The sequence below is a fragment of the Chroicocephalus ridibundus genome, chromosome 4 (genome assembly GCF_963924245.1).
Source record: "Chroicocephalus ridibundus chromosome 4, bChrRid1.1, whole genome shotgun sequence".
NCBI classification, from domain to species: domain Eukaryota; kingdom Metazoa; phylum Chordata; class Aves; order Charadriiformes; family Laridae; genus Chroicocephalus; species Chroicocephalus ridibundus.
In genome coordinates, this window is record NC_086287.1 from 75,015,015 (window position 1) to 75,042,832 (window position 27,818).

General features: G+C 53.0%; 1 protein-coding gene across 2 annotated transcripts in view; it reads right to left on the bottom strand.

Annotated features, from left to right (window-relative positions):
• The window catches only part of GNAO1 (G protein subunit alpha o1), a 163,125-nt gene that overhangs the window by 107,484 nt on the left and 27,823 nt on the right, over nt 1–27,818 (bottom strand). The window lies entirely within an intron of this gene.

A 27,818-nucleotide genomic window follows, 5' to 3' on the forward strand; every position in this document is an offset into this window, starting at 1 on the left:
AGCTCAGGAACTGTGCCCGGGTGTGTCTAGAAAACAGCTAGGGTTTGCAGAGCTAATTATGTTTGACAATGATTCTTCCCAGTGAAGACATAAGTTATGATCCTGTCTCTTAAATATTGGCAGAGAGGATGATCTGCTTAGCTGAAATGAAGTCCTTGCTTGCTCATCCTCAGATCTCCCTGGACAACGGGGAGTCCTTCAGCAACAGATCTGGTCGCTGATAAAACCTAGCATCCTGTCTATAACAGGAATTTTGTTTGCTTTTTTTTCTAAATCACGCAAACCAAAGTCCTGACCGGTGCTGGCATCCCCCCGGGGAGAGGGAGCGCTGGCGGGGATCATAGTGAGCTCGCAATGGATACGGTGCTGGGACGGCAGCGGAGAACGGGGCTGGATGCCAGCCCCGTGTTAGTAACGGGTGACTACGTGAAGAACAAGGCTGATAGAAACATGCTGACAAAGACACAGATCTACTTCCCGCGATGAGAAGCTCATGGAAAGGTTTTCTAACACAAGCGACCGACTCCCTGCTCTCCCCACCACAGCCTTCGCCTGCACATCACTAACACCGAGCTCCTGGGAGGAGCTCCTCCAACACCCTCCCAGTCCTGGAAAAACACAGCTACAAGCAGAGGCAGACCAAGATGGGCAGTAGTTCAAATTAACTGGTGTCCAGGAAATTTTTAAGCTACTGATCCAAGGAACTGGGCAGAGCCCCCTGCTCAGGTACCCCAGCTCCACGAAGGGGGAATTGAAACAGCAGGAGGGGCTGCTGGATTGTCTCACCTGGGCTGGGAAGAGCAGGGATGGATGAAAAACTTTCTGACTTAGTAAATCCAGACTTAGAATCACAGAATCATAGAATGGTTCGGGTTGGAAGGGACCTTAAAGCCCACCCAGTGCCACCCCCTGCCCTGGGCAGGGACACCTCCCACCACACCACGTTGCTCCAAGCCCCGTCCAGCCTGGCCTTGAACCCCTCCAGGGATGGGGCAGCCACAGCTTCTCTGGGCAACCTGGGCCAGGGGCTCACCACCCTCACAGCAAACAATTTCTGCCTCAGATCTCGGCTAAATCTCCCCACTTTCAGTGTAAAACCTTTCCCCCTCGTCCCATGGCTCCCCTCCCTGCTCCAGAGTCCCTCCCCAGCTTTCCTGGAGCCCCTTTAGGGCCTGGCAGGGGCTGGAAGGTCTCCCCGGAGCCTTCTCTTCTCCAGGCTGAACCCCCCCAGCTCTCTCAGCCTGTCCTCCCAGCAGAGGGGCTCCAGCCCTCCCAGCATCTCCGGGGCCTCCTCTGGCCCCGCTCCAACAGCTCCGTGTCCTTCTGCTGTTGGTGCCCCAGCGCTGGAGGCAGCACTGCAGGGGGGTCTCACAGAGTGGAGGAGAGGGGCAGAATCCCCCCCCTCGCCCTGCTGCCCACGTTTCTTTTGATGCTTGCCAATTTGTCAAATTTTTTTTCTATAGCTAGTTTTGCTTTTGATCAAGAGTTATGGGCAATAGCAGACCTTCCACCCTGTGGCATTTATTTTGAGTGCACCCAGCTCTTGTGCCGAGGTTTGGAGTAGCAACATTTGAGTAAGGGGGAAGGAGGAGGGCCAGCAGAGCTGTGTGTTGGCACTGCGTCCCACGGACCATTTACCGTTACTCAGATAAGTTGCTGCACTTCTGGGAAATGTGTTCTTTGTCAAAAGTTGCAGTCAAACCTGAAGAGTTATGGCTGGCACAAAGCACACGGGTCTGCATCAATCCCCTCTGAATTCCAGAGAGACCGCGCAGCACCGGTTCCTCCCAGCTCTGAGGATGGCAGCGAGCAGCTTGGCAGAGCGGGGCTCCCACGGGAGGCAGGCGGGCGGTTAGCAAAAGCATCGCCAGGAAGAACTCATTCTTTCCATGTGGTTGGCTCGGGGTTGGATTTTGGGGCAGAGGGGACTAAATGCTGGTTCTGGGGCAACTAAGAGAAGGGAACGTGGGAGGGGGGTAAGAAAGGGGCGAGGAGAGGACGAACATGAGGAGCAGTGTAAGGCGGGGCAAGAGGAGGTAGCTGAGATTTGTCTGGTCCAGCCGTTGGCCATGTCGGTGGGGATCAGAGCCGTGCCCACACCTCGGGCTGGCTTCGTTCCTGCCTGGCAATGGGAGGCATCAGCCAGGGATGGGACATGGCCGAAAGAGGGCTGGGCAGCTGGAGAAGGGAAGAGGTGAGCTTTGGTCTTCTTCAGAGTTTAAACCATCTCTGGCTTTGCACCACGAAGTTGTTGCCTGACATTTTCCCGATCTAGTTGAAGATGTCCCTGCTCACTGCAGGGGGGTTGGACTAGATGACTTTTAAACGTCCCTTCCAACCCAACACATTCTATGATCCTATGATTTTCACGTCTAAATACTCCACGCTGCTAAATATTCCAAGCCAGTCGCCTCCCCATCAAGTAACAGGGCTCCTTGTCTTGAAGGGGCAGAATTAAGCAACGGCGAATGGCTCTGGTGTCCCTCCGCGAACGGACTGACATCGTTCAAAGCGCCGACATGAAAAGCGTTACTTCTAAAGGGGGCAGAAAAGAGCGTGGAGAAAAAAAAACCACCCCGATTGTTCTGCTGGGAAATCTCTCCGGGAAGGCAGCCACGGTGACTGAAAGCAGCGCTGCGGATGCCAGTATTGAAGTTCTGCTGTAGGAAGTACCTACGGATTAATCAATCATGCAGTTAGCACATTACCTAATATTTGAGCGAGCAAATCCCCACTGACGAGTGCTGTTCCAAAGCCTGCTAGGACACCATGAACTGGTTTATTGTCCTATATGCTTTTAGCAAATGCTTCTCCTCTTGCTGGCCTTGGCGAGCCGATGGCTGAACTCCCCTAGCAGCTTTTTCCATAGTCCTTTGGAAGCGTTCATGCTGCCGCTCACCCAGTTGGGTTCCACCTTTCTTCTTGCCTGCCATCGTGTTCTGGGCCCCTCTGTACAAGAGGGACACTGAAGTGCTGGAGCGTGGCCAGAGGAGAGCTACCAGGCTGGTGAGGGGTCTGGAGACCAGGTCGTATGAGGAGAGGCTGAGGGAGCTGGGCATGTTTAGCTTGGAGAAGAGGAGGCTGAGGGGAGACCTCATTGCCCTCTGCAACTACCTGAAAGGAGGTTGGAGAGAGGTGGGTGTTGGACTCTTCTCCCAGGTGAATAATGACAGGACCAGAGGAAATGGTCTGAAGTTGCGGCAGGGGAGGTTTAGATTAGATATTAGGAAGAATTACTTTACTGAAGGAGTGGTCAGGCACTGGAACAGGCTGCCCAGGGAGGTGGTTGAGTCACCATCCCTAGAGGTATTTAAGAAACATCTAGATTTGGCACTTCAGGGCATGCTCTAGTGTCAGAGATTGTAGGTTGTTGGGGTTTTTTGTTTGGTTTGGTTTTTTTGTGTGTGTGTGTATATGGTTGGACTCAATGATCTCAAAGGTCCTTTCCAACCATGAAGATTCTATGATTCTATGATTTACTGCCCAGAGGACATCCAAAGCTCCAACAAGGCTCTCGGGAGGTATGTTGTTGTGGGAGATGGCTTGAGCCTGCTTGTATGCCCCAGGACATGAGAAGCAGCGGGGTTTGGATACTAAAAATGCCCAGAGTGTCGGAACTAATAGAAGCGAGCAGTGTGTCAAGGCTGGGAAGACTTTAAAGGTCCAGGCAGGGTGGGCTAGTCCCCGAGCAACCCGCAAATTAATGGGAACGGGGACTTTTCAGCACTAAAAATGCGAATCCTCCGTTTTCTGAATGGCTGGTGTTTTTCCCCGTGTCCGGGACACAAAGGGAAGTGCCGCAGGCAGGTTCCTCTGCCACGGCAGAGCCACTTCTCTCCAGGGCAAAGGAAGAAAAGGGATTTAAGAAGATCCCCGGGGGCCGTGGAGGGGGGAGACAACGCTGTGATTTTTAAAAGCGATTCTGAGCAATTAAAAAGCCGTTTCATTCACCAAGTGCCTAATGAAACACCGTGCTCTGAATGGAATGGCGAGAGACAACTGAAGCAACCTGATTGTCTCATGTCCCCATTAGCGCCTGCTCCCCACCCCTCGGCTGCTAGCAGCAAACCCCACACGTTTGCATCTTAGGTTGTCAGACTCATTTTAGAACGGCATTAACAGACAGGTACTTGCTGGGGAAACCGGATCAGATCTTCTGCCGTCCCCCAGCAAGTCATCAATCCCGAAGAAGCGCCCGGTGCCTTGGCGATTATTGCTTAATTACAAAATAAATGAAATACTTGGAAACGAAGCGGTGGTGGTGGTGGGGGGGCAATTCTGCGCGGCGGCTCGTTTTGGCTCCCGTTCAACAAAGCACTTACATGCCTTCAGCCTCTCACTACAAACCGAACGCATTTAAAAGGCAAAGCCAAAGATAATGTTGCCGCATGTCCCGGCTGACACGCGCTGCCCCAGCGGCTGTGGAGCAGCAGCTTTGGAGGGAGAAGACCACAGCTCCAGCCGGGTCGCCTAGCTCACTCCTGGGGGGAATTCTTGTCCATCTATCCCAAAAACCTCCCCCCAGCCCCGCTCTGGTCTCAGACAAGCTATTCCAGCACTTTCCTTCCAGCCCTTCCAACCTAAGCCAGGCTTAGTCTATGACTCTTCTAGACCTTCTTCCACCGGGTCCTCTTCCTTCTCGAGGCACAGTGCCCCAGATCAGACCCGGTCCTCACTCCTCTGACCTGCCAAGACATTTGAAGCTGTAAAGCTTGTCCTCTGACATGCTCAAATACCTCTCCCGGCTCCACACCACTGCTAGATGTTAATTATGTATTTTCATCCATTCTTCATTGATGAAAGTTCGGAAGGAAATCAACCCCTGCAGAGCCCTGGTCGACAGCGTCCTCTGCTCTGATCATGAGCCACCGGTAACTCTGTTCTTTGGGAATGGGTTGTGAATGGGTTGACTTTTTGAAAGTCAAGTGGGACTGTGTCAAGCCCTTCCCAAAATCTAGATGCGGCACCAACTATTCCTCTCCTTCTCCTGCCAAGAAATCGAATGAGATCAGTTTAACGCACCTCATTTTTGTATAATCCATGCTGGATGTCACTGATCTCCCTTTTTATCTCCTAGGTGCTTGCAAATTGTTTGACTGATAGTTCTTTTCTCCTGAAAGCTTCTAGAAGTTGACTGGTCTATAATTCTTACTCCTCTTTTCTCCCTCTATATTTAGAGATAGGCACCCTGTTTACATTTTTTTTTCCCTTGTCTTCTGGTATCTCACCTGCCCTCCAAGAGCTCTCAAGGAGAAGTGTTTGTATTCCCGAGATGGCGCCAGCAGAGCCTGTAAGAATGTAGTAAGAAGCTCCTTAAACACGGCCAGCCTGAAGACATTTAATCTTACAAAACCTGCCCTTCTTGTGCCAGAGGGAGAGAGACGGCAGCGCTCAGCGGCGGAGCCTGTTGCGGACACTTCTGCTCGGTATCCTCCATCCCTTCCACGGCTCTACACGCAGGCTCTCCTTTCCTGATGGACACAGCCCTGCCTCATGTCTCCTGCACTTCATCATCACTCCAGAACCTCCAGCCAACACCTCCGAAACGTTTCCTGCTAAATTCAGGGAGCTCTGTGTGGCTTCAGACTGTCTGCGTCACTGTAAAAGACATACGTAGAGACTTCCAGCTGCCTACCAGAGAAAATAAATCCCATACTGTTTCTGTTTTACCTAAGGTGATTTACTTTCAATCAGCACGATGATGCTTCCAGCTGAATGAAGTTTTCCCATACCAATGCAGATCCCTAAAATTACAGCGATTTGCTTAAATAAAGCCAGGCGAGAAATCACGAAGAGATTATTACGCTCTGAGTGTACGGCAAGCAAACGCCTTGCAAATGAAGGGTACAGCCCCTGTGAGAGTGTCCTCGCTCCTTGCCTTCACCGGGACAAACACAGGCTCTGAGAGGTCATTGCACAGCTTTCCTGCAGAGCCTGGTGCCACAGCGAGGAGTTCGACCTCTCGGGGCTGCAGGAGGCTGAGCTGGTGGCAGTGGTGCCCTGGGCAGGACCCGCAGCTCCGCTCCAGCCTGGATGGTCGTGTTCTCCTCTGCAGCCTTTCCCTCCACGGCAGGAGAGCCCCAGGCTCCCCAGGACTCCGTACGGGGAGCTCCTGAAGTCCACATGGACAAGGCGGGCAGGGAGAACGTCCCAGCCGATGCGCAGGGCGTGAGATGCTACAGGGTGCGAAGTGCTGCTTGCAGCTGCAGGAGATCCACGGCAGAAGGGAGGTGGCGTGAAAGGGACAACCGAGTATTTGGCCATGGACGCATCCTGGGCTGCATCAAAAGAGGCGTGGCCAGCAGGTTGAGGGAGGCGATTCTGCCCCTCTGCTCTGCTCTGGTGAGACCCCATCTGGAGTACTGCGTCCAGCTCTGGAGCCCTCAGCACAAGAAGGATGTGGACCTGTTGGAGCGGGGCCAGAGGAGGCCCTGGAGATGGTGGGAGGGCTGGAGCCCCTCTGCTGTGAGGACAGGCTGAGAGAGCTGGGGGGGTTCAGCCTGGAGAAGGCAGAGAGGGGATCTTATCAACGCTTATAAACACTTAAAGGGTGGGTGTCAGGAGGATGGGGCCAGGCTCTTTTCAGTGGTGCCCAGCAACAGGACAAGGGGGAACGGGCACAACCTTGACCATAGGAAGTTCCACCTCAACACGAGGAGGAACTTCTTTCCTGTGAGGGTGGCAGAGCCCTGGCACAGGCTGCCCAGAGAGGTGGTGGAGTCTCCGTCTCTGGAGACATTCCAACCCCGCCTGGACGCATTCCTGTGCCACCTGCTGTGGGTGACCCTGCTCTGGCAGGGGGTTGGACGGGATGATCTCCAGAGGTTCCTTCCAACCCCACCATTCTGTGATTCTGGTGAGGCTGGGCAGAGCTTGAGTCAAAAGGAAAAAAACCTAATTTTGAAGAAAACTCTGTATGCTGTGTTTGCAAATGGGGAAAAATAATCATGCAAAAATCTGACTTTCACATAAAAGGAAGGGAAGGGAAGGGAAGGGAAGGGAAGGGAAGGGAAGGGAAGGGAAGGGAAGGGAAGGGAAGGGAAGGGAAGGGAAGGGAAGGGAAGGGAAGGGAAGGGAAGGGAAGGGAAGGGAAGGGAAGGGAAGGGAAGGGAAGGGAAGGGAAGGGAAGGGAAGGGAAGGGAAGGGAAGGGAAGGGAAGGGAAGGGAAGGGAAGGGAAGGGAAGGGAAGGGAAGGGAAGGGAAGGGAAGGGAAGGGAAGGGAAGGGAAGGGAAGGGAAGGGAAGGGAAGGGAAGGGAAGGGAAGGGAAGGGAAGGGAAGGGAAGGGAAGGGAAGGGAAGGGAAGGGAAGGGAAGGGAAGGGAAGGGAAGGGGTTGATCAAATTTTGATGGCAAATCTGCCGCTGGAGGTAATCAGCTACTTTAAAATTTATTTTTATCTTGATATGAGGTTAAAAAGTTTGTTTACAGGGGAGTTATGAAGCTAAATTCCAGTGATTCTCTTCTCACTCATTTAATAGCCTGAAATGCGATTAAAATCTCCTGGATTATATTAAATTAAATCAACACAGATGCCCATGACCTTGTGTCTCAAAGACTGCAAAGGCACAGCTCAGACCTCTGTGACAGGGCGCAAAATTCTCAAACCTCTCCGTCTTTCCCCGCTCTGGCTGTGCTTGAACAACACACTGTCCATCCCATTCCCACAAGCGATTCTCCGAGATGGAGATTAAGATGACCGTTTGCCCGCTTTTTTGAAAAGAAAAACAGCTTCCTTAGTCAGGGCCATCTCAAAACTGCAAATGGAGCTCGTTTTAAAAAGCGTCTATTTTTTCCACCTGGGTTTTTAACGCCAGTCCAAGAAATACCGCTGGAGCCCTGTGACAGACTTCCCCCGGCTGGGGGAAATCTCCGCTCTGCAGGAAATACCTTTGGGTCACTCAAAACGGAATTCTTACCACCAATGTATTTCTTGCACGCAGAGACGTTATTCCAACTAACCAGCTGGTTCATGTTAAAAACAAGAAGCAAATCCATTGGGCCGTTGTAAATGCTGCCAAAATCTAGGGCCCTGGAAATGGCCGAGCTCATTCAAACCCATCGCAAACCCTTCATGGACCTGTACAGGGCAGGAACATCCTTGCTCTTCCAAGGGAGCTGAATTTGTGCCCAATATCAACGCCTGTAAGTAACCGATGCCTTCACAAGGTCTAGCCCAAGCTGGGCGCGCGCTTCTGCACCGTAATGCCGGCCAAAACGCTAGAAAATCATGTCGTAAGAAACTCTCTTGTGCGTACTCAAAATGGTTGTCACCACCACCTTATTTTTTGCTTGTAGAAGCGCAGCTATCGAGCTAACGATGATGAGCTTCTAGACATGTAGGGGCCAGGTACTGCATCTTCCCAAAAACCTTTGATTTCGGGTTGTTTTCAGGCATGTAAAATATACGCTGGATTCTCTTCATTTCCAGTTTAACATGGCCCAAAACCAAAAACAAGTGCACTAAAGAGAAGTGCCAATGTGACGCTGTGTCTCTGCCGTCCTGTGGCTTGTTGGAAGTGGCTCTTAGTCTTTTTTTTTAATTATTTTTTAATCGAGTTCTACATCGACGCTTCCTTTTGGCTTTGGGCTGTCTCGAGGGGTGACCCTCACTTGGTTTCCAGATGGTGGCTGAGAGGACAGGAGGTTTCCTGGGCCGTAAGCTCCGTTCCCTACACCAGAGCCGGGGTCTGGGCTCTGGGGTTGGTGTGGGGCGCTGCAGGGACCCTTCCCACCTCTGCTCTCTGAAGACTGCTTCAGCATTTACGTTTTCTAACAGGAAGCAGCGGAGTGACACGCTCCGCTTTTAAACGTGTGTATAAAACAAGTCGAAGAGCATAAACAGCCTGCCGCATCCCAAAAGTAATTAATTACTGCTGAGAAAGGAAAGACACCACTACTGATACTTCAAAGGCAGGCAAGGCTGAGCGGGCAGGGCAAGTCCAGCCACTGTGCTAGCGCTCCAGCCAAACGCCACAGGGACGTAGTCATCCTTTGGAATTGAACGCCACAAAGTCAGGAAAATGAAGCATCCCGTGGCTAAATCCTAAGTATTACCCCCGCGGAGCCCAGCTGTGCCCAGAGCCAACGGTCCCCTGCCCTCAGTTGCTTGGCCCTGCCGGGGCCACAGCTGCCCTGGGTCCAGTGCTAGGCTCCCCAGTTCCAGGAGGACAGGGAACCGGTGGAGAGAGTCCAGCGGACGCTACGGAGACATTGAGGGGATGGAGCATCTCTCTGCTGAGGAAAGGCTGAGAGCCCTGGGGCTGTTCAGCCTGGAGAAGAGCAGGCTGAGAGGGGATCTCATCAATGCTTATAAATGCTTAAAGGGTGGGTGTCAGGAGGATGGGGCCAGGCTCTTCTCAGTGGTGCGCAGCGACAGGACAAGGGGGAACGGGCACAACCTTGACCATAGGAAGTTCCACCTCAACACGAGGAGGAACTTCTTGACTTTGAGGGTGGCAGAGCCCTGGCACAGGCTGCCCAGAGAGGTGGTGGAGTCTCCGTCTCTGGAGACATTCCAACACCGCCTGGAGGCGTTCCTGTGCCACCTGCTGTGGGTGACCCTGCTCTGGCAGGGGGTTGGATGGGATGATCTCTGAAGATCCCTTCCACAGCCTATAGGAGAGACGGGGAAGAACTCTTTATGAGGGAATGTAGCAATAGGGCAAGGGGTAACGGTTTCAAACTGAAAGAAGGGAAATTTAGGTTAGATAGTAGGAAGAAATTGTTTGCTGTGAGGGTGGTGAGCCCCTGGCCCAGGTTGCCCAGAGAAGCTGTGGCTGCCCCACCCCTGGAGGGGTTCAAGGCCAGGCTGGACGGGGCATGGAGCAATCTGGGCTGGTGGGAGGTGTCCCTGCCCAGGGCAGGTGGGTTGGAACTACATGATCTTTAAGGTCCCTTCCAACCCAAACCATTCGATGATTCTATAATTCTATGATACCAGTGGTTCTACCCACCCAAGTCACTCTAATGATATTTTTTTTCCCGCAGAGACCACTGGCCCCAGAGGGGTCCCGGTGCCCAGACACACCACCCTGCTCCCAAGTGCTAATGACACTACAAACGAGCTGCCCATTTCCCGGCAGCCGCCAGTTCCCGTGGAGGTCAGGCTGGTGCTGGCGGGTGGCACACGCGGGCTGAGGACCCGACCCCAAGAGCTGCCGCCGAACCAAACCCAAACCTCACCCCCCTCCCCAAACACACCGACACCGGGGATGGTGCTGTTGGGGTGCAGTCGGGAGGCGGGAGGGGAATCCATCACGCTTGCTGATACCAAAGCAAGGCAACAGACACTCTTTCCCGCTGCCGCAGATGGGGTTTTTACTCTCCCCGGCGCCCAAGGGGGAGCAAAGGGCAGGAGCGGGGGCGCAGGGGGGGCTGCCCAGACCCCCACCTCCCGCAGCGAGCCGGGGCGGCGCAGACCCGGGCTGCACGCAACGGCAGGCCACTGGCATAGTTCGGTTTTACTGAAATTTGCAGTTGTGTAACTTTGACAACGTGCCCTCTCCTGGGGCCCTTAATATTAAGATCAAATATTGCATACCCTACGTGCACCTAATTAGCTTTAATACGCATCCTGCTCGGCTCAGTGAGAGCAGCAAAGAAACACAGTCAAAAATGATTAGATGGGGATTTTTTTTTTTTTTTTTCCACGATTGAAAAAAAAACAAACCCCAAAACCCAGCAGGCAGCTGGATGGACTACACAGATTCCTGCAGCAGCCTTTGCATTGGATGAGATTGCAATTTTTCTGTGGAAAAAGCCTGGGAGCCAAAAGGGGTTTCAAATAGCACCAGCGGAGGCTGGCAGCTGCGTCCTTCTCCGTGCGTTCCCAAATAATACTCTGGCGAAGGGAAAAGGGTTCCCGATCCCAGTGACTTATCCTCCCGATCCCGCGCAACATGCTACACGGTCCATCTACTTTGTCCACGCTCTGCCCGAGACCCGTGAGAGGGGAAAAAAAATAAAAATCCAGCGGGCCGGTGATGACCCACATGAGAGAATTCTCATTAATTCCTCGGTAATGTTACATAAGGTCATTTTGTTGAATTAAAATTATTGGGATTAATCCTCTTAAATGTTCTCTTCGATGTAAGGGGGATCCAACTGCAGCTGGATCATCCCACAGCTGGTTCTAGAAAGTCAAAACAGTGTTTTAAGGCCCCGTAATGGTTTTGTTAAATGCATCCCCTGAACAAGGACACAAAGCAGCTTTTTATGGCTTTTTTAGATCACTTACAACTTCTGTAAGCTGTCATTAACTATCATCAAAGCCTGAAAAACGAGGCAAATGGGTTCAACGTCAGTTTTACTGCCCAAACCTAAATAATAATATTTTTGGTTTCCCATCTGCCTCATCTGAAGTGTTTTGATAGCTGGAAGGTGACTTTGCTTTTCAAAACCTTTTCAGATGATGCTCTCCATCACCAAACACGCTGCGGACAACTGAAGAAACGAAGGGACATACCCAGCCTCTTCAGCGGCCCCTGTGTTTCATCCTCAAGTCAAGTACCACCATCAAATCCCACAAGGAACCTGCCCTACTGGGAGGTGTCCCTGCCCAGGGCAGGAGGTGGAACTGGGTGGGCTTTAAGGTCCCTTCCAACCCAAACCGTTCCATGATCCTAGGAATAAGAACAGAGCAACCTTGTGTATTTTTCCCAGATATTAAGGGTCAGTGCATGACTCAGGGTATCAAAGCAAGACTTTGGAGGACGTGCCCAGTTCCCAGCCCGGTTCCTAAGCCCCCATGCAACAAACACAGCTTCCAAAGTTCTACTGAAATCCATTGGGATTCAGAGTTACTCCCCCCGTGCCTAGAGCTGGTTTTTGCACAGCTGACATATTTTTCTGTGTGTCCTAGCTGTACCAGCGCTCATTAGGAATCATGTGCTGTCATGAAAACACTCAGCTAAAATAAAAAGATGCTTTAAAGCAGCTTTGCTTTTTTGGGATATCAAATCCAGCAGCAACTGTCTTTCTGAAGCAATAATTGATGTGTTTGATTAGCTCTGGTAGCAGATGGGGTGGTTTTTTTCAGTACTTTTGATGTTTTAACATGTTAAGCTGCGAAGGAATCAATTCTGGAAAGAGCGATTATGCCATTCCTCGTACCCTGTCCATCTTCCCTGGCACTGACGACAGCTCCGGGGCTCCATCTCTGAGCGTTGCGCTTGCCACGAGCCCGGGGGCGTGCTGCCAAGCTGGCACGAGCCTGGCTATCTCTGCTCGGCAACCTTTGAGTCATGGCGTTCCCAGGTCCGCAACGTGCTGCCCCTCCGTTAGAGGATGGAACCAACCACCTCACCCCACCGACCACAGCCCCGGGAAGATATCCTCGACGACTGCCACAGATCCCCCACGGAGGGCAAATTTCGCAATCCAAATGGGGATCACAGAATCACAGAATGGTGGGGGTTGGAAGGGACCTCTGGAGATCACCCAGTCCAACCCCCTGCCAGAGCAGGGTCACCCACAGCAGGTGGCACAGGAACGCGTCCAGGCGGGGTTGGAATGTCTCCAGAGACGGAGACTCCACCACCTCTCTGGGCAGCCTGTGCCAGGGCTCTGCCACCCTCACAGGAAAGAAGTTCCTCCTCGTGTTGAGGTGAAACTTCCTATGGTCAAGGTTGTGCCCGTTCCCCCTTGTCCTGTCGCTGGGCACCACTGAGAAGAGCCTGGCCCCATCCTCCTGACACCCACCCTTTAAGTGTTTATAAGCGTTGATAAGATCCCCCCTCAGTCGTCTTTTTTCCAGACTGAAGAGACCCAAGTCCCTCAGCCTTTCTTCATCAAAGAGATGTTCCAGTCCCCTCAACATCTTGGCAGCCCTTTGCTGTCCCCTCTCCAGCATTTCCCTGTCCTTCTTGAACCAAGGAGCCCAGAACTGGACACAGCACTCCAGGTGCGGCCTCCCCAGGGCAGAGCAGAGGGGGAGGATGACCTCCCTCCACCTGCTGGCCACACTCTTCTTGATGCCCCCCAGGATGCCATTGGCCTTCTTGGGCACAGGGGCCCATTGCTGGCTCATGGTCATCCTGTTGTCCACCAGGACTCCCAGGTCTCTTTCCACAGAGCTGCTCTCCAGCAGGTCAGCCCCCAGCCTGTACTGGAACATTGTCTGCTGTGTACTGGCATTGTCTGCTGTGTACTGGGATCACCTGCTGTAGAGGTGATAAAAGCCCTGGGCAGAGGGAGGGTGTTTTGGTTCTGGCTGCTCACGTCTGCCGGCTGCCTCGAGGCTTTCCGAGCTGGGGATTTTGAGCTGAAAGGTGGCAGATCTGGTATTTTAGGATTCCGCCCACGCTGTTAATAAGGTTTCGCAGCAGGAAAGGAGGTATGTTGCACTTGTGATTAATTACATGCATTTGGATATATTTAAATCACAACTTCGACACTTGTGCTCCAAGAGCAGGTTATCTGAAGGGAAGAGAAATGCAGAGCTCTTCCCTGACACCTGCCACAAGGATTCAACCACATAACATTAACCCTTCAGGCATCCTCAAATCCAGCTGATGTTTAGAAAATACCAGCGGGGGGACGAGAGGGTGAGCGCTCCGTGGCCATGGGGGAAGGCTCTGCCTCAGCCCCGAGCCTCCCACCCACCACTGCCCTGAGAAAGAAGCAGCAACAAGTCTTGCCCAGCGTCTCCCCACACTTTTCAGCTGAGCTATTCCCAAAAAGTACTGTTTGGAAAAGGGTTTGAAGCCCTCGGGAATCCTCAGTGGCCTTCCCTGGCAGGGAGGAGAGGAAGGGCTCTGCTCTGGGGGTCCCACTGTGCGTCTCTCTGTGTCCCCGTCTCTCTGAGCTGGGATGGCCGGTCACTGCCTCCCCGCGAGGCTGCTGGGGCACTGGGTGGCACTGGGAGCCAGCGTGCTGACAAATATTCCCATGCCTGTGCGGCGTGGTGGAAGAATACAAACATACATGCCACAACGAACGCGCCCGCTGCCAAAAGAACACGAATAATTCGTTTGCCCTTGCTCTGCAGAGTGAGCTGTGGCTTTGCAGCCGGATCCAAGCACTGTCCCGTGACCTCTCGGCGGCGGCAGGAGGGAAGAACCTGGCTCTAACTGGGAGAGCTCCTATAAAACCAGTGGACCGAGGACTGGCCACCGGCAGAAAGCAGCGGAGCTCCCCCGCGTCCCTGGGTGACTCAGCCAGCCCGATGGCATCCTCAGGGTGCCCCTGTCCCAGCCTCTCCCGCCCTCCCTGGCTGAGGGACAGGTCCCCGCGCTGGCCTAGAGCTTCGTGTCAGCTTCCGGCACGGCAGCTCCTGCCAGCGGAGAAGGGAGCGACCCGGAATCGGGTGTCTGGGGTACCCTGGCCAGACGTTCTCCTGCCTCTGAAAGCCTGGCTTGGGGCCAGGCTGGCAATTAAGCTCTCCTTGCCAGGCCCGCCTTCTCCTAATGGCAGCCCCAGAGCGCTGCGCTACCAAGAAAGGAGGCGGCGGCGGCGGCTGGGAAGCCAGCCTCTGGAGACAGCATCAGGGAGCAAGCCTGGCAACTCTTCCCAGCGTCTCCTCCTTCTGCGTGGCGTGGTGGCCACCAGCCCCCTGCAGAAGCCGCAGGTGCCATGGTGGAAGGAGCTGTCACCGGTGCATGGACCAGTTCTGGTTCCACTAAGCTGCTTTCTAGGTAGACACAAGAACCGAGAGCAGAACTGTATTTAACACGTGTAAACGCGTTTGCCCATTATGCTGGGAAGCGACCGCTGTGACAAACATCTCAGAAAATGAGTATGTTCCTCCTACTGCTTTCATCAGTCTTTGTCATCCCCCATGTCCTCAGCTTCAATTGAGAAATTCCTTATTGATTTAATTTGCAAATGCCTATAAGTGTTTCCCGAGAGCAGCTGAGAAGACGACGCACCGCGGTTCAAAGCGACTGTCTGAACCGCGTTATAAAGCACCCAGCTAGATTTGGGAAACCTGCCTCGTAATAAATTTACTCCACATCTGATCGTCAGAGTTCAAGCTTATCTCTAGTATTATTGAACTGTCCCCGGTGTAAAACGTTCCTGCCTTCTGGAGAGGTCTGATTGGATTCATAGAGGCTGAGGTTTAATTAGTGTAGACGACTTTGACTCTCTCTGCCCACCCACGTAGCGCTGGCATTTGGATGATGCACCGTTTTGATGGGGTAGGCTTCTGTTTTTCCAGAAAGTATTTAGGAAAGTTTGGAGATCTCATTAGTTTCTCAAAGCTTTTGAGTTTTCCAAACAGCGCAGACCTTCCCTTTCCTCTCTGGCCCAGCTTCCCTGTGTTTCCCCCCAGTCCCGTGAACGAGAACAGTCCCCAGCTTCGCTACCCTCAGGGCTGGGGCGGAGAGCTGCTGGGACGCTGGTGGGAGGAAAAGAAAACAAATACAAAGATGTTCCGAACTTGGGAAACACGCTGATTTGGCATTTAATTGCCCTGCCAGCGTCCCCTTTAAATTGCAGCTTACTAATATCTACATAACAGACTTACAACCGATGGGATGTGGGGAAACGTGTGATAAAAAGCAGCACCCAACCTACAAGCAGAGGCAATAGCGCTGAGTGACCCCAGGCAAACAAGTGGCTCATTAACTAATCAATTGGACAAGTTAAATGGCGTAACTCAGGCTATCTCTCCCGGGCAGGGCTGGGTGGATGAGTGCGTCCCCGCTCGCTCGGGCAGGATGGTCACAGCCGCCTCTGCCTGGGGACTGGAGCGGAGAGCTGGAAATCACACTCAGCCCAACTCATGCCAAGACAAGAGCCGGAGAAAGGGGCAAGGGAATGGGGAAGATGGGAATAAGACGGATGAACCCAGCAGGGGTCCCCTGGGAAAAGCATTCTGCGAGCACCTCCAAGGACGGGGTACGGCTGGGGCACAGCTGCTCTCTCCCCTCCGTGTCCTGGCCTCTTGGGGACTCCTACAGGGTGGCACATGCTGAAACCGCTCCAACATGCCCTCCAGGGACCAAACCACCGCGCAAGGGAAGTCCCGAAGGCGCAGGCTGTGACGTCCCGAGGGGTCCCCATCCCACACCTCACACCCTGGAGCCTGAGCCACGCGGGACCTCAGCGAGGAGCTGCTGTTCCTTCTGGGGCACTGCTATGGTTTGAGGAAGCCACAACAATTTATTGTCATCTAGAAAATTATTCTGTCACCCAATGACCCCTCCCCACTCAGGAAGGGGATCGGGAAAAACAGGGAAACACGAGGGCTGAAATATAAACAGATGTAATAGAATAAGACTAAATAATTAACATGAATAACACTAAAGAACCAGTACTGATCCCGATACCAATATAAACCACACGAGGACTATTCCCAGCCCGTTCCCCAGCAGAAGCCGTGCACTCCCCGCAGGGACAGCCAATGTGGGACCCTGCGAGCGCTGCGGCTGCGAGAGGAAGGGAAGGGCTCAGGGCTGCGGCACCGGGGCGAGGAGCGCTCAGGATGGCAGCCATCGGGGAGAGAGGGAGAAAGAGAGAACTCCTCAGCAAACTTCCTAATTTATACTGAATGTGCCGTTCATGGTATGAAATAACCCTGTTGGCAGCTTGAGGCAATGCCCGGGTCTCTCTTCCCCTCGTCCCCGCACCTCGAAAACACCGAGACCTTGAAACCCGCACCCCAGAGCTGGAGATAAAGTAAATATTGTCACCAATTCAGGCACCGGAGTCTTCTGAAAGTGCAGTTTTCCCAGGCATTAGAAGAGACCTTACTGAAAAGTAAAATTACTGAAAGAGAAATCAATCCTGTGCTGCTCAAACCAGGACAGGGGTGGACGGCAGACATCTCTGTCCAGACACCCCCAGGCCAGCTTGGAGCATCTCTGGCGGGCAGGGCGGGTTGTCTGGTCGGTCTCTGCAGCAGCTCCTGCGACACTACCACAGCCCAAGCGAGCTGCTGCCCTGAGGGGGGTTGTGGCCGCAGCAGCTGCTGCCAGGAACTGTGTGGTAGCCCATGTGCAGCCGAGAGCAACCAGGGTTTGGCCCTCTGGAGGCCCAGCCTGACACTGCCAACCCTGGGAACCAGACCCGGCCGTGGGGCTGCTTCCTCCGGCTCATGGAAGTGAGATTTCTGTGGTTGTTGCTCACTGGTCCCTCTCGGGGACTCCCAAACACTCAGAATATCGGGGCATGATACAAGCGGGGCCAGAGGAGGCCCCGGAGATGCTGGGAGGGCTGGAGCCCCTCTGCTGGGAGGACAGGCTGAGAGAGCTGGGGGGGTTCAGCCTGGAGAAGAGAAGGCTCCGGGGAGACCTTCCAGCCCCTGCCAGGCCCTAAAGGGGCTCCAGGAAAGCTGGGGAGGGACTCTGGATCAGGGAGGGGAGCCACGGGACGAGGGGGAAGGGGTTTAAACTGGAAGAGGGGAGATTTAGCTGAGATCTGGGGAAGAAATTGTTTGCTGTGAGGGTGGTGAGCCCCTGGCCCAGGTTGCCCAGAGAAGCTGTGGCTGCCCCATCCCTGGAGGGGTTCAAGGCCAGGCTGGACGGGGCTTGGAGCAACGTGGTGTGGTGGGAGGTGTCCCTGCCCAGGGCAGGGGGTGGCACTGGGTGGGCTTTAAGGTCCCTTCCAACCCAAACCATTCCATGATTCTCAGATTGTTCCCTCCTCTTCATTCCTAAACCCTCCCCTTTAAAAGCTCCCGGGAAATAAGGCTTTCACTTCTCCTCCAGGAATGATAATCCACAGTGTAACACATTTCAGCATTGGAAATATTTCCTGCTGCCCAGTCAAAATTAAGCTATTGATGAACTCAAATACAGCTTCCATAATGTCATTCATGCGGTTATTTTTAGTACCAGCGTTGCCAGCAGAAATAACAGGCCTGATGTATGCCCCCCCCCCGCCCAAAACCTTAGAATGAGGCTTCTGAAATTATAGATGGGAGCACTAGTTGGGTGCCAAGAATGCTACGAGCAATTTGTGCCACTTGCACGTGCAGTTTTGCTGCTGCCCGCTCAGACCCAGCGCACACCCACTGCCAGCAAGATTCCTGACCGCAGCGGACGTCTTGCTGCTAGAAACCACCCCGGGCAAGGAAGCACTTCACCTTTTTTTCCCCCAAAAGCACATTAATCTTCAGGAACTTCCCCTCCCCTCGGGTTTTTATTTGTGGTTCCTCGGGCAAAACGAGGAGTCCTTCGCTTCTTTTGGTGGCTGTGGTGGGGCGATGGGCTGCTGCCCGTGGCTCCTGGGCTCTCCAGACCACCTCCCAGTCCCACACTGGGCCAGTTGCAGTTGGCTTCCTCGCCAAAGTCACGCAAGCAACGGTGCCCAGCGGAGGCTGAACTGCAACACAGCTACAGAGCAACACAAGGAAAGAAAAGCCTTCTGTTCTCCAGTCACTTAAACAAATAAGATAACCGGCGTTTGCCAGCCCAGGGAGATTATGTGTGGCTTTTTTGGGTTTCCTGCACTAAGCCCTCACTCGCCCATTCACATTCGGGGCTGCACTCCCTTGTGTTGATTTCCACGTGTGCTTCAGGGTTTCTTTACATACCCAAATCCTCATTATCACTCTAAACCACAGTAAATCACAGGAACAGTGGGCTGATAAAAGTCCTCCTGATTCAAAGCAATAGCAAGCCTATTACCACGGAAAGCACCGGCCCCCAGCTGCAGAAACAGGCAAGAATCGGTGGGAGAAATGAAAAGAAAGGAGCAGGTTACACACCCAGGAATGGAAAGGTGCCCGAGCAGAATCAGGAGCAGCGCAGATCAACGGGTGCATGAGCAGACCCTCCCGCCAGGGCGCAGAGGATTATTTCCACCTCAAACCCAACACCAGTTCATAGAATCACAGAATTTCCCGATCCTTCCATCCAGCTCTCCCTTCTCCCATCACTAGTAGCTTCCTACCTCAACACACATATTTCCGGCTGTTTTCCTGGATTTTTTCTTTCAACTGCCCCTCATTTCATTATTTTACTCGCTCTTCTTTTCTTGGATTGTGATTATCAATGTCAGCCTTGGCTCGGTGCCACCCTTCAGTAACTTCTTGCCGTCGGCCACTGCCTTTGGTGGCCGGGGTCCGTCCTTCCTTCCTTCCTTCCTTCCTTCCTTCCTTCCTTCCTTCCTTCCTTCCTTCCTTCCTTCCTTCCTTCCTTCCTTCCTTCCTTCCTTCCTTCCTTCCTTCCTTCCTTCCTTCCCCCCTTCCTCCCTTGCCCCCTTCCTCCGTTCGTTCGTTCGTTCGTTCGTTCCTTCCTTCCTTCCTTCCCTCCCTCCTTCCTCCCTTCCTCCCTTCCTTCCTTCCTTCCCTCCCTCCTTCCTTCCCTCCCTCCCTCCTTCCTTCCTTCCTTCCTTCTTTCCTTCCTTCCTTCCTTCCTTCCTTCCTTCCTTCCTTCCTTCCTTCCTTCCTTCCTTCCTTCCTTCCTTCCTTCCTTCCTTCCTTCCTCCCTTCCTCCCTTCTGTCCGCCCAGGAACTCAACGTTTCATAAAACCCTGCAAACCTGTGGGTGGCATCACGGTGCAGGGAAAGCCACTGTGTCTGAATCCAGGTGAAGGCGGTGGGACCGTGGGGACAGGGTCCCCTCCACTGCCTGGTGGGTGCTGGGGAGACACATCCTACTCGACGCCGAGCCCTTACAGCCCAAATTTCCTGGGCCTTGTGCAATTATCCATCAGCAAAGGGACTGCTGAGGGCTGGATCCCTACTGAAATCCCTGCGGGTTCCTATTTTCTTCCCGAAGAGGCGGATGGGGCCCTGGGAATGCATTTGTTTGTTTTTCCCTTGTCATCAGCTTGCCTTTGGCCGGAGCTATGATCCATTCCGGAGGACCTGTTTATCTGGGAGAACGGCAGCATGGCGGTGAAGAGGTAAGAGTGGGAGTGTGCTTCAGGCAAAAAAAAAACCCGCAGATTATGGCCCCGCCAGTAATGAACCCAGCACAGAAAGAAAGAAATGCAGATTGCTCTAATTTTCTGAATAGATTTAATTCCATTTTGTTCCCTGCGAGTCCCTTCGCTGACAATTGTCTGAGTGGAGGGAGGAAAACAGGGTTCCCAGCAAAACACTTGTCCATGAAGGATGTTATTAAAATGTCCTACTTGAACACTGGCGCTCTGCGGACCAGGGCTGCAGAATATTAGCGTTCCCTCTCCCTTAGACGAGCTTTGTCTCAATGCAGAATGTTTGTCAATTATTTTCCGAACGTGCAATTGCCATCATCAGAATTAGAGTTGGCTCGGCTTGTCCTGCCTGATTTAGCACCCACTTGAAGAGGGTGGGTTCAGAAGTTCAACGAGAACTTGAGGGCTGTTGGGATTTGCAGCAGGCTTAGAAAACTGCTGGGGAAAACAACAGGGGCAGGGAACAGATGGGAATATATACCAAATGGGGGTGAAAACCAGAGAGTGGTCAGAGAGAAAAAAAAAAAAAAGCCTGAAAAAAAATCCACTGAAGAAATGTGGTGACAAAAGTCTCCAAGCGGCTAAACTTCCATCGTTTGGCTTCAGAGGACTCCTGCTCCCTCACACCTGCACCCAGACCTGGTTCCATGTATTTGCGGAAGCCGGCAGTCCTTCAGCCGAGAATCGGGGAATTTAGCCGGAGGTCTGCAGCATGGATGGCGGTCAAGTTTCAGCAGAGAACTCGTCCCTGCCATCCTCCTATATAACTTCCCTTTCTTTAATGGTCTGGGCAACGTGTCCTGTCCCTATGCACGCACTACCGACAGGACGGGTGTGCCGTGAGGCAGGAAAATGGGGGGGTTTGTGGCCAGCTGTGGGGTTTGGGGGTCTGTTCACCGCAAGATTCAAGAGCAATGGGGCTTCCCAAGGCAGTCCCTGCAATGCAATCCATTACAGCACATCGCGAACCCATCTGACCTGTGAAGCCTGAATGCATCTCACCCTTGTCCTCCAAAAGCTTTTCTTCGTCCTCTCCTTGATTTGGGGGAGGGAAGGGTGTCTTAATTCTGCAGAGCTGGCTTCCAACTAGACCTGCTTGCCTATTACCACGGGCTAGAGCCGGCTGTCCCTCACCCCACCGCTCTCTCGAAGGCTGGAGAAACTTGTTCTGACCTTTCCTCTTGAACTAGAGGAGGCTTTTGCATATGGATTCCGACCTGCCTTTCGCATTTACATTCCTCTGTCACAGGTACCAAGGCCATCAAAGCTTTATGCCAAGAGCAAAGGCAACTGGAGAAACTTAGAATCACAGAATTGCCCAGGTTGGAAGGGACCTTTCAGATCACCGAGTCCAACCACCAACCTAACTCTGACAAAAACCATCACTGAACCATATCGCTCAGCGCCACGTCTGCCCGGCTTTTAAATACCTCCAGGGACGGCGACTCCACCACTTCCCTGGGCAGCCTGTTCCAATCCCTAATAACACTTTCCATGTAAAAATTTTTCCTAATGTCAATCTAAACCTCCCCGGCGCAACTTGAGGCTGTTTCCCCTTGTCCTAACTTGCTGAGGACCACCGTGTTCCGTTCATTACGTGAGTAGCAGCGTTGTCCCCAGCGTGCTCGAGCCTCGTCCCTTGTGAGTAAGACACAGTCCCTTCCCCTAAACTCTGCCTGTGTGACTGTGCTATTATTGGTACGTTCAACGCTGAATGGCCAAAGGAAAACACTGCCCTGGCTCTTGCTTTTTCCAGATAGGGAAAGGACAGCAGGCACAAAGGCAAACATAGCCTCTCCTGCGCACATGTGACAGTCACAGCATAAGCCACTCGCCACCAAAATGCCTCATTCCTCCTGACAGGTCTTGTCCTAAAACAGTGTCTTCAAGTCTGCAGCTGGGCTGGCTTTTCTGTATCCAGCTGGAACCGCCAAAGGAACAGAAAAAGCCCCACTAGCGGAGAAGATGCCTCCTAGTTTGGAGAGAAAAGCCCTTCCCTGTCTACAACCTGTAGACACCGTTTGCCATCCTCCTCCCGCGTGGAGGTGCAGTTGTGGCATCTTAAAGATCTCAGCTCTGAGACAATCTCGTTTCTCCCTCTTAGCCCCAGCACCTTTGTATTTGTTACTGAGTTTTCCCTCATCGTTTTTTCTGGGCGGTTTCAGAGCACGGTTTCTGACGCTGTCTTCCTCAGCCCTTGCAGCTCCTCACCTGTATTTTTGAGCCGTGTCTTCTTCTGAGTGTGCTCTTCTAACGCTACCACCCCAAACACGAGTGGGAACACTGAACAGCACTGGGCACGGGACCAGGTCACCGCAGGAAAAACCTCCCCTGGGTTTGAAAGCCGATAACAACAGTGTGGGCATTTAGCAGCCCACGGCACAAAAAAACCCAAACCAGGCCTGATGCTCCCTGATTAGGCTTCTTCCCAGCCTAAAAGCGCAGGGAGTGCAGAGCCCGGGCGGAGCGTGCCGTCTCCCACCCCGCACCCCTGCGGCGACGGACGCGGTGGCCCCCGGCACTGCAAGAAGCCAGGTGACAGCAAAGCTGGAACGCTGTCGTTCGGGCTGGCGGTCAAAGTGCTGCTTGGAGATTGTCCCCCTCAAGGACCCGCGGGGAACCTGCTGTTGTGAAGGCTGTGGTGGCCTTGGCGAGCAATGGAGGACCGGAACGACCAGGCTGGAAGAGGCAGCGCTCGGAGAAGCGGGAGCCGAGCACCGCACGAGGAATTAGCCCCGTTAACTAGCACACATTCCTTCCAGGCACGTCACGGGGAAATCCCGGCCGGCATTTCTAAGCTTTATCCACCTTGCAATGGTTTCCACCCTTGCTGTTGTTTACAAGCTTAGCAAACCGAAGACTGTTTGGAAGAGATGACTCCTTAATCTGGCTTGTCCTACAACCAATAGGAGATGAGGAGGGGAAGGTCGTGCACCTCCGCGGCCAGCACAGAAACATCCTTATTTATCTTCCCTAAGCTGTTCTAAATTTTACCTCCTTCAAGATATATTGAAATAATCAAGATCTGAATTTGGTGGTGGCTGCGACTGGTGGGGAAACCCTGGCACTCTGTTATCAATTAGTTATTTTTGGTGGGGGAGGTTCAAATTCCACTCCGTTTGGTTCCTTTGTGCGGCTCCACGTCGTGGGACCAAACGGGCAGGAAAGTCCCAGATGAGCATCTCCTGCCGCCTTCTTCCTGCTCAGCTACAAGCTGGGGGGCGGCTTCAGAGCCCCACTTATGCAGCATTACAAGGTGGCTGAAGAAAACGCGCTCGCAAGAGGCTAGTTCCGCATCCCTGCCAGGTCAAAGTGAAAAGCAGTCCTCTAAATATCCGCTTGGGGAACGTGAATCCAAGGGAGCGAGACAGACAGCTGAGCGTAAAGCTATTTTTCAGAAGCTGAGTTTAAGGTTGGCTAAAAATATGGCCTATCCCTTTCAAGGGTTATTTTGCTTACTGTGTTGACAAGAATAAAGCCATTAGTAACAGAGCATTCCGAGTATCTGGGGCTGGTGTTTGTCTGTCAGTCACTCATCCTCCAAAACAGCCTTGTCAACATTTGGAAGGCAAGTGGGATGTGTGCTCCAGCCCCCTCCCGGGAAGGCTGGGAGAGGGTAACGGAGCTGCGAGAGCTGCAAGAACCCGTGGCTAAAGAAAGCAGGAAGGAGGAAAGAAGGGGGAATAAAAAAAAAAAAAAATACATCTGTTAAGGAGGAAAAATATTAGAAACCCCAAAATGTCTGGAAAAAAATGAAAGGTTTTAGAGGAAGAAAATAGTCAAGTACAGGGAAAAACAAATGCAAAAAAAAAAAAATTGTTTTCGGAAAGCGTGAAGATTGAGAAAATAATATAAGAAGAGACAATGAGTGGAGATTACATGGGGGAAGAGGAGACGCGGCTACAGGCGGACACACCGGTCAGCTTTCGCGGGTGCCGCAGGAGGGCTGTGCTGGTGCTGGCGGCAGGAGCGGCAGGACACGGGCAGCCCTGCACGCTGCGTCCCCCGGCGCAGGGCACGAGGCAGAACCAGCATCACCTCTGGGGTTGCTCCAGGGGTTAGCTCGCGTTTGCCGTACCTAAAAAAGCGAATCCCACCAGCTGTGGAAGCTGTGCTGCACAGGGGGCTCCCCTTAAAGCCAGCAGCAGCTCTACGTGTAAAGTGCGTTGGTTAGAAAAGGGAGCCCCGTGCCTCAGGCACCCTGGAGACGCAGGGTGGGCACCTCCAGCCCCAGCCCCAGCTGGCTCCTCCACCCAGAGCAGGGGTGGCCATGAGGAAAGCGCTTTCCTGCTTACACGGCTCCTTATCTCCCCCACCAGCGCAGGAACCGCCTGCACCGCCTCATCCAGCCTTTTCTCTCCCTCCTCTGCACCTCCAGAGGATCCTGTACCAAGAGCATCTTGTCTCCTCTCCCTCAGCTCCTCAGAACGAAGCTTTTCGCGTCTCCATTCCTTTTCACGGAATGGCAGAATGATAAGGGGTTGGAAGGGACCTCTGGAGATCATCCAGTCCAACCTCCTGCAGACCTGTTCTGCGGACACATCCCTTGTGTTTCCGCTATACACGGAAGCGTTCTGTTGAACAGCACGTTAAACATGACTGTATTTCGTTGTACCTGCTTGGAAAGGGGAGCAGGAACCTGGCAGGGGCTGTTCCTTGCACCCGCTGTCCGGGGCAAATTGCTTGCTGGTTTGCTCCCCGGCCACAGTACCAGCTCCAGCATCTCCCCTGCATCCCTGCCATCACGTTAAAGATCTGCAGGGCCAAGCGACGCTCGGTGCTTAGCACAGCAGTTTCCGTTGTGACTAATCCTGCAGTTCAGGCACCTTTTCCCAGGGATACCATTGCTGATACACTCATCTCCCTCTCTGCCAGCATCCGTGGCGCCCGGCAGCAGAGAAGACGAAGTGAGCTCAGCTTAAACCAAGGAGATGCTCCTGCCGTGGCCGAAGGCACAGACAGCCCTGGAGGCGTCCGTCCTCTCCCCAGGGGCTGTGTTGGGAGGAATGGGCTCAGCTACAGCTGCAGGCAGTAACTGTGGTCTGCAAAATAACCCGCTAAGGACAGGAAAACCCCGAAGTGCACAGCCTTGCCTCCAGACGATGGCAACGATCACCCGGGCGGTTCTGAACAAGGGGGTTTTGCCATTAAGGTACCACTTGTGACACGAAACGCGCCCAGGCGGTGTCACTTTCCAGGCATAACCTGGGGGATGAGGAGTGACTTTACTCAGGCTCAATTTCCACCTCAGTCCATGAAAGCTGGTCTAACCAGATTGAGAGCTGAGTCACTTAGAGCTGTCTTCACGAGGAGCTCATCAATTTGAGTGAACCACCAGCCCCGGGGCCATAGCGCGTGGCTATCCTCGCTTTCAGCCTCCGAAGCAGCGCTGCTGCAGAGCCCTTGTGGATTTACATTGGGAAGAGCGGGAGAAGAAACAGTGCACAAAACCAGCTCTGGTCCTGCTCCTGTTGGAGTTCATCTCCAAGCTCGCAGACGTGGCCAGGGATGGGGCTGACCCGGCCCCAGAAGCAAGCGTGCAGCTCAGAAGAAAACAGCGGTTACAGTAGAGGAGAAGAAAGCCCTGAGATGGGGCACGGCTCCCCGCCTCCCACCCATCCCCTCTGCTCTTCGGCGAGTCACTGCAATTCCTCATCGCTAAGCCCCCAAATTGATTTTAGCTAGACTCGAGCCCAGCCTGGCAAAGGGAGCTGCCATCGAGAGTGCGGGAGCCAAGCGCGCGGTGAGAGGTTCTTCCTGCGCAGACGAGCCCGGACACCGCATGTGCCGTGGTGGGAGGGGAAACGGTGAGAAAAAGCAGCAAAGCGTTAGTGGAAAAGGTGTGAGCCGAACCCAGATCTCCGCGTTCCGCACTAGTTCCCATGAGCCCCCCATGGCAGCATTTGGAAGAAAACTGGGGAATGGAGTTGTTTTTGGAGCAAAGACCCTGGAAACCCTCCTGGCTTTCTCATGATGTTTCTGTGATGAAAAATGCAAGCCACCCCCAACTAGCTCTCCGTAAAGAGAAGGGGCAGGGCTGCGCGTTCACCCGGGACAAAACCCTGTCTGCTTCACTTGGGGACCTTAAAACGCACATCAGCCGACAGCCTGTAAATACTGCTCGCAGCGGGTTTACAAGGTGGAAACCCTTTTGAGATCTCTTACTGTGGGGAAAGTGGGGTAAATATGTCAATGATATGAGCAAATTCTAAATATTTAGGTGTTTAAATAAATAAAGCTTTTACAGAGTTTTGGAATCTATTATTCATGGTGCGATGGGGGTTGTCCAGGCTGTGCACAAAGGCATATAACCACTTTCAGAGGGCAGAAAATTCAGGCTCAGGAAGTTGCATCAGTTTGTGTGCTGAGAGCTGGTCCACACCTTCGTACTGCTGCACAGAGGAACCTCAAGTACGTCCCTACCAAAGGAGCCACAATGTGCAGGGCATGGTGGCCAGATGACCAGTAGCAAGGCTGGAATGAGATTTTTTTCTTTTCCAGACATGTTGAGCAGGAAGGGGACAGAGAAGCTGTGGCTGCCCCATCCCTGGAGGGGTTCAAGGCCAGGCTGGACGGGGCTTGGAGCAACGTGGTGTGGTGGGAGGTGTCCCTGCCCAGGGCAGGGGGTGGCACTGAGTGGGCTTTAAGGTCCCTTCCAGCCCAAACCATTCTATGGTTCTAAGGGGATCTCTGCCAACAATTAACATCCCAAGGTGTCCAACTTGTCCCTGGGAAGAAGCTCGACCAAAGGTGGAAACACGCAGCCACAGTAATTCATTCATTGCAAGTGAAATCAGTCTAGAAACGACCCAATTTCCAGCTTCGTAAAAACACAGAACATTTTAAGTCCTTTGTTGAAGCTGATTGTTTGAAGCAGTAGAAGAACTAGCAAAAAATGTCACTGTAATCCTTGTGGGATGCTATGTTCCAGTTAACAGTATGCCAACGTAGTGCCACCATCAGAGCTTCAAAACAGACTTCCTGACTGGAAGCCCCTCCCGTGGGCTAGGGCTCTTCCTGTGGGCTAGGGCTCTGGAAGGCAAAGGGGCTCAAGAGAGCTGGTTGGTATTCAAACACCACTTTCTCCCAGCTCAGGATCGGTGCATCCCTAAGAGCAAGAAATCAGGCAAGGGACACAGGAGACCTGCATGGCTGAGCAGGGAGCTTCTGAAAAATCTCAAGTGGAAGAAGGAAGTTTACAGTAAGTGGAAGAAGGGACTGACCACTTACTTGGGAAGATTACAAGAATGCTGCCAGAGCGTGCAGGGATGAAACAAGGAAAGCCAATTTAATTCCTTGGAATTAAACCTGGCAAGGGATGTCAAGCTCAACGGGAAAGGCTTCTTCAAGTATACTGAAGGCAAAAGGAAAACTAGAGAAATTGTGGTCCCGCTGTTGAATGAGACAGGAGCCATGGTGACAGAGGATACAGAGAAGGAGGAGTTACTGAATGCCTTCTTGGCTTCAGTCTTTACTGCTTGGCCCAGTCCTCAGGAGTCTCAGACTTTGGAGAAAGTAACAGGGAAAGAGGAAGACTTCCACTGGGTTGAGGAGGATCAAGTGAGAGATCAATTAGGTCAACTGGATATCCACAAGTCCATGGGTCCCGATGGGATGCACCCAAGAGTGCTGAGGGAGCTGGAGGAAGTCATTGCTGGGCCACTCTCCATCACCTTTGAAAGGTCGTGGAGAACAGGTGATGTGCCTGAGGACTGGAGGAAAGCCAGTGTCACCCCAGTCTTCAAAAAGGGCAAGAAGGAGGAACCGGGGATCTACAGGCTGGTCAATCTCACCTCCATCCCTGGAAAGATGATGGAACAGCTCACTCTGGGCGTCATCTCAAGGCATGTGGAGGAAAAGAAAGCTACCAGAAGTAGTCAACATGGATTCACCAAGGGGAAATCATGTCTGACTAATCTGATAGCCTTCTATGGTGGCACGACTGGATGGATAGGGGAGGGGAGGGCAGTGGATGTTGTCTACCTTGACTT